Below are 6,627 nucleotides of genomic sequence, written 5' to 3' on the forward strand. Positions count from 1 at the left end.
TTCTTATTTTTCTTTTAAATTATGACTGTCTTAAATTTATATTGTTAAATTATGTGTGTTTGTGTGCGTGTTCTCGTGGGTATGTGCACAAGAGTACAGTGCCCATGACGACCAGAAGAGGCCTCTGATAACTTGGAGCTAGAGTCACAGGCTGTTTTGAGGTATCTGACGTGCTGGGAACAGAACTCTAGTCTTAAGTAAAGCAATGGCCTATGGTTTTTTTTCTGTTTGTTTGGTTTTTGTTTTCTTTTGTTTTTACATAAAAAGGCTTTATTGCAGGGGAACTTAATCAAACAAGTCAAATCTCATGTCGTCATCCAACTTCTTAGACTCCTCCTCCTTCTCCTCTTTCTTCTCCTCTGCAGCAGCGGGGGCAGAACCAGCAGCAGGAGCTGCAGAGCCAGGGGCAGCAGAAAACAGCCACAGCCCCACCAGCAGTCACACTGGCCAGCTTGCCAACACCCTGAGCGATGACATCTCCTCAATGTTCTTTCCATTTAGCTCACTGATGACCTTGTTGAGTTGTTCATCGTCTGCCTGGATGCCCGCACTGTCTAGTATTGTCTTGATGTCTTTGGCGCTGGGATTGGAGTTACCCCCGAGGGTGGCCAGCAGATAAGAGGCAGCGTAATGCATGGCATGTGTCCCGTGTCTCGGTGTGGTGGTGGTGGGGGAGAGCATGGCCTATGTTCTTACCCACAGAGCAGTGGCTCCAGGTATATAACTTTCTAAATTGTATCTAAATGACCAGGTGTGATGATGCCTGCTCTAATCCCAGCAGGCAAGAGACTGAGGCAAGAGACTTGAGAACCCGAGCCAACAAAGGTAGCAAGACTCAGTCTCGAGAACAATGTATCCAAGTGTATCCTTATCTAAATATGTCCCCACAGTGTTGCATTTCATTGCTGATTTTGTCTCAATGAAGGTGGGAGGGGGATAAATGCAATTAGGAAATTCACCAAACTTAGGGTTTAGGAGGAAGGTGGGCAGAGACAGAGATACAGAAAATTAATTTATTTGGGGGGGGAATCAAGTTATTAGATCAGCTGAGAGCATAAATAAGCTCAGAGTCCCTCAGACCTGTGGCACATGATGCGATGATGTCACAAAGCAGTGGATTTCTGCTACCAGAAGCCTTCTGCCTCTAAAAATGGCTTCCCAGGAGTGGTGTAAAAAAAAAAAACCAATAGTTTGTTCATATTGTTGTGGTTTGGGGGCTGGGATCCGCCCCAGGATACAGTGTATGATATGCATGGGCAAACAAGCGAGCTCCATCCCCATCTTGTGGGGTGTGTGTGTGTGTGTGTGTGTGTGTGTGTGTGGTGTGTTTGTGTTCGTGTGTTTGTGTGTATGCGCACGCGCATACATAATACATGCAACGGGGGCTTGGAGGCTTATGAAGGTCAGTGGATAATTTGAAGGAGTTGTTCCTTTTCTCCCACCTTGGTTCTGGGGATTCATCACACCTCGACAGTTTTGTGTGGTGTAGTAGTTACTCTTCTTTTGCTGTGATAGAAATCACAAAGCAAGTTCAGAAGTTGTTTTTGTTTATAGACCAGAGAGATGAGTCTGTCCTGGTGAGAAGACATGGTATCAGGTAGGGGAGAGAGAGAGATGGGGTGGGGGGGGGGGGGGGGGGGGGTGGGGGTTTATAAAAGGTCAAAGCTCACCCCAGTAGACACATTTCCTCCAGTCAGGCTATACCCCAATAGGTTCTGTAACATTCTCATACAGTACCCCCAACTAGGGATCAAGTGTTCAAACCCAGGAGCCTGTGAGGGACATTTCCCATTTAAACCAGCAGATGCAGCAAGGCTTCAGCACGGCGAGCCTTCTCACTTCCTGCCTTCCACTTTCTGTTTGGAACAGTACACACACTGCCCCCCCCCAGCCCCGCCGATGAACTCTGGAACTCTGCCAGGGTAGAGGCTGGGTGCCCAGCTGCCTTCCAGAGATCTGCCTGTCTCTGCATCCCCAGCACTGAGATTACAAACGCCCACTACCACTGCTGGGGGTACAGCATGAGGTTCTGGGAATGCAATCAGGTCCTGGAATGTATTAGGGGCTTTTTTTTCTGGGGATGACTAACTTTCAGAACACGACCCCCCCCTTTTTTTTCTTTTCTTTCTTTCCTTGAGATTTCTTATTTACATTTAGGCTATTCCCTTTCCTGGTTCCGGCCAACATCCCCTAGCCCCCTCCCCTCCCTTTTTTGGGTGTTCCTCCCCATCCTCCCCCATTGCCGCCCTCCCCCAACAATCACGTTCACTGGGGGTTCAGTCTTAGCAGGACCCAGGGCTTCCCTTCCACTCTTACTAGGATATTCATTTACTTAATGAAGAGTCCAGGGTCAATCCATGCATAGTCTTTAGGTAGTGGCTTAGTCCCTGGAACTTGGCATTGTTGTTCATTTCTTTCTTTTCAAGCTCTTCCAACTCTGATTCCCCCCCCTTTTTTTTAATTCTCATTTTTCAGTCTTAGCTGCTTCCTCCAGAGCAGTCCTGTGGACGAAAGATGAGCAGAAGGCTCCCAGTCCTTTAAGATTTTATATTTGAAGCATGGAGATCGCCAAGGACATTTTATTTCATAGCACATAGACACAGACCACCTACAAGCCGAGAAAAATTCCGGAGATTTAAGTAGGGGGACATGGGTGAGCCTCGGCTAGAAGACTTCAGGCCGCTCTACACAGGAAATAAGAGAGGAGCAGAAAATTGATCTGTGAGCCCCCACGGCGCTTCCAGTGAAACTCTTAAAAGAGAACAATGAGGGTTGGGGATTTAGCTCAGTGGTAGAGCACTTGCCTAGCAAGTGAAGGCCCTGGGTTGGTCCCCAGCTCCAAAAATAGAAAAGAAAAAAAAAAAAAAAAAGAGAACAATGAAGGGCTGTATCGGTGTGCTTTATGCTCGGTATAGACAAAACTCGAGATGACGACGTAATGTGACCAATTTCTCTGGGTACAGAGATTTCCCGCCGCCAGTGAGACACGGCTCTCTGAATTGGTGCGCTTGGCATATTTTTAGAACTGAAATGTATTGCTTAGGGGCGGCGTGGTTCAAAGATGATTGCTCTTCCAACCTGGTTTGCTCTCTCTTCCCCATTAGCGGAGTCTAAATAAGCCGTCTTGGAAAAACAGAGGGTGTTTTCTCTCCCCCGGCTTTCAAGAGCACAATTGACCACACACTTGCTTTGCCCAGTGAAAACCACTCCAGCACAGAGAGCTAATACCCCTGAGACTCACCACCAGCCTTGTGCCCCACGCCCACCCCACCTAACCAGGATTATTTAAGGAGCAAGAAACCATTGCGATTGAAAATATTCCCATCAGCCCTTCAACAACAGACATCGGGGTCTACCGTTCATGGTCATGTATGTGTTTGGTCTTCTTGTTTTCTGAGTTACCCCATTGTCTCTCTATTCAACGATACAATCCAATACAATGAGGGCAATTGTAACATGTGATCTGAGCACACAGTCAGGTTCGTCTGTGTTAGCTACTGTGTGCAGTATAACGTTGTCACTGACACACGAAACACCCCATGCTGGGGCTGGCAGGACGGCTCATAAGTTAAGAGCTCTCTTGCTGCTCTTCCAGAGGACCCGAGTTAGATCCGAGTATGCTCACGCTCTCTTGTAATCTCCTGTAACTCCAGCTGCAGGAGATCTCACCACCTCTTCTGGCCTCCAGAGCACCTGGACACACACACACACACACACACACACACACACACACACACACACACATATATATATATATATATATATAAACACTAAAATTGCTGGGCGGGTGCCAGAGGCACACACCTTTAATCCCAGCCCTTGGGAGGCAGAGGCAAGAGGATCTCTGTGAATTCAAGGCCAGCCTGGTCTACAGAGTGAGTTCCGGGACAGCTAAGGCTACACGGAGAAAACCTGTCTTGAAAACAAACATAACCACTAAAATTAAAATTCCATTTTAAAACGCTCTGTATCTTACAGTTTAGATGGATTCTCTGCAAAGCCCTAACCAGTGTGGAACAGGTGTTTTGTCTCTGGAACTGACCCGCAAAGACTTGCTTCGAGCCCGCGTCAAGACTGGCAGCATTTCGCTCCTTCAGAGTGCTATGCGTAGTTGTTTGTTCCTCGGTCAATGGAGGCCAAGTTCATTTCCTTGCTCTGTAGCCCGGTAAACACAGAAGCTAGCACTAGCAAAGAGGAGACTCTCTCAGCAAGACAGACATGACAGTCGCACAGTCTCCTGGCAAGAAACAAGCAACAGATGCCAGCCACACCAGAGGGGAGAGGGCCACAGAGGGTGTGAGTGCAAAAGTGGGGATGACAGAAGTTACAGTGGAATGGTTCTCCACGTCTTACAAGCTACCCACATCGCCTTGGTTCTCCACCCCCTTGACTGACGGGTTGCTTCTCCAGTGAACCGTATCTCGGAAGCGATGACTGATGGTTGAGGCTTGGTCGTTTGCTTTGCACTGTAATGCTAAGTGTGGGCCCTCAGACCGGGTTGGCCCAGAGATCAGAGAGTTTGCATGAAGACCCAAGTGATGCTATGTGACCTTGTCCCCGCCCCCAGCTATTTCTGATTGGTACATAAGGATGCCCACAGCCTATAGCTGGGCAGAATTAAGATAGGCGGGGCTTGACGTTCCCAGCCAGGGACACCGGAGGAGAACCTCGAGAGGGAGAAGAAGGTGGAGGAAGAGAGGGACGCCAAGGGCTAGGTGTGAAGAAAACGTGGCCCTGGCGGCCGGCCAGTTGGAGTTAAGAGCGGCCCAGATAAAACATAATGAGTAATAACTTGGGGTTATCAATAGGAGAGTCGATTCCAAGAGCACAGAGGGTAGAAACCTGCCCAGCTCTCATGCTGCTTAAGGCTTATTGTAAACCGTAAGAGTTGTACGTCTTTTATCCAGGAACTGAACGATCGAAGGCCAGGTAGAAACCCTGGAATGGGACGAACAATTTCTACACCTCACAACACAATGAGGCCTCTCTGGGATGCTTCTCTTATCCCCCGCCTCCCACCGTCCCTTCCTTTTCCTCCCCCTATCTATCTGCCCTTCAGACAGTCACATGCCATGTCACGATGTCAGCAACAGACCGGTCGGGTGACAACGGAGCCAGATCACTGGTAACACCCAGCGGGGTGGGGCTGCCTTGACAAAATAACACAGCAGGTCCTGCAGGTGTGGAACAGACCCTGCTGCACTGCCAGGTCTGTATAAATGCATCGGCTGTGCGCAGAGTACAGTGCATGGGGGACAGGCTCAGGGGTGAGATGCTCGCTTACAAGCCTGAAGCTTTGACACATGAACTAGACCGTGGCAATGGAAGCTGCGATCCCAGCCCTGAAGGGATGGAAGCCAGAGATCAGAAGTTTGAGGTCATCCTCGGCTACATATCGATTTGAGGCCAGCCTGGGCTACACGAGACCCTGCCGCAAAACATCAAGGCAGAGTAACAGCGATAACAAGTATGGAACTGGCTTATGCATTGGCCATACTGCGTCGGTGACCATGCTAGGGTGCGTGGACGGTCGTGTGAATAGGAATGGCTCCGGGAGACTCATGTGTTTGAATGCTTGGCCCATGGGGAGTGGCACTGTCAGGAGGTATGGCTTTGAGGTCTCCTATGTCTAAGCTACACCCAGTGTGGCACACAGTCTTTTTCTGCTGCTTGCCACATCAAGATGTGGGACTCTCAGCTCCTTCCTTCTCTATCCCCATATCTGTCCGCGTGCTACCACATGATGATAATGGGCTAAACCTCTGAACTGATAGCCAGGCCCAATGAAATTTTCCTTTATAAGAGTTGCAGTGGGGGCTGGGGATTTAGCTCAGCGGTAGAGCGCTTACCTAGGAAGCGCAAGGCCCTGGGTTCCGTCCCCAGCCCCGAAAAAAAAAAAACCAAAAAAAAAAAAAAAAAAAAAAGAGTTGCAGTGGGCGTGGTTTTTCTCCACAGTGACAGAACCGTAACTAAGACAGGGTACACCGTTCTACTTATTTTTCTTTAAAAAGTTGTCTGTAAAACAATGTCCCCTGTTAAGCCGGCAGGAGCTCCATATGGCTAGTGTTTATCACATGACTTGATTCAGTGGTTGAGTTAACCACATGGGCTTCAGTAGGCATGCTCTGCGAGGTTCAGACGGTGGCAAAATTGCCTAACAAGTGTGTTGAAGTGGAAACTTGTGGTTCCTTTGGAAAGTCAGTTATTTCAAACGATGTTTTGCTGGGGTACACGGGGGTGAAAGACTGTTTTCCTGAAGCAGACGCAGGTGAGAGGATGTCTGGCTAGAGCAAACACGTGAAAGGACCCCTGATGAAGGGATATAAATGTGACCCCACAGACAGTGGGAGACGGCACTGAGCATTGGTTTGGTTTGCTCTGCCTCCCTATCCTTCGCTAACGACACACGGGTATTAGTTCGCCTTACAAAGAGTTGCTGAGCTCAACTTGTAACACTGCCATTGCGAGAGACTCACCAAAAAGCTGCTCTTGAGATTCCTGCAGTTGGGGTTCGTGCCTGGTGTCTGCCTGCCTAGCGGACGGGTCTGCAGCTGCTGAACTATATTTGGTGTTTGCTGCAGGACTGAACTGGTGCCAAAGATCAAGCTCACCCCCAGAGAATATCAC

The 6,627-nt window shown here is 48.9% G+C and overlaps 1 pseudogene; it reads right to left on the bottom strand.

Annotated features, from left to right (window-relative positions):
• Positions 1-285: 285 nt before the first annotated feature.
• Positions 286-636, bottom strand: LOC116885804 (annotated as a pseudogene).
• Between the last annotated feature and the right edge of the window lie 5,991 nt (positions 637-6,627).

This window comes from Rattus rattus, chromosome 16 (genome assembly GCF_011064425.1).
Source record: "Rattus rattus isolate New Zealand chromosome 16, Rrattus_CSIRO_v1, whole genome shotgun sequence".
NCBI classification, from domain to species: Eukaryota; Metazoa; Chordata; class Mammalia; order Rodentia; family Muridae; genus Rattus; species Rattus rattus.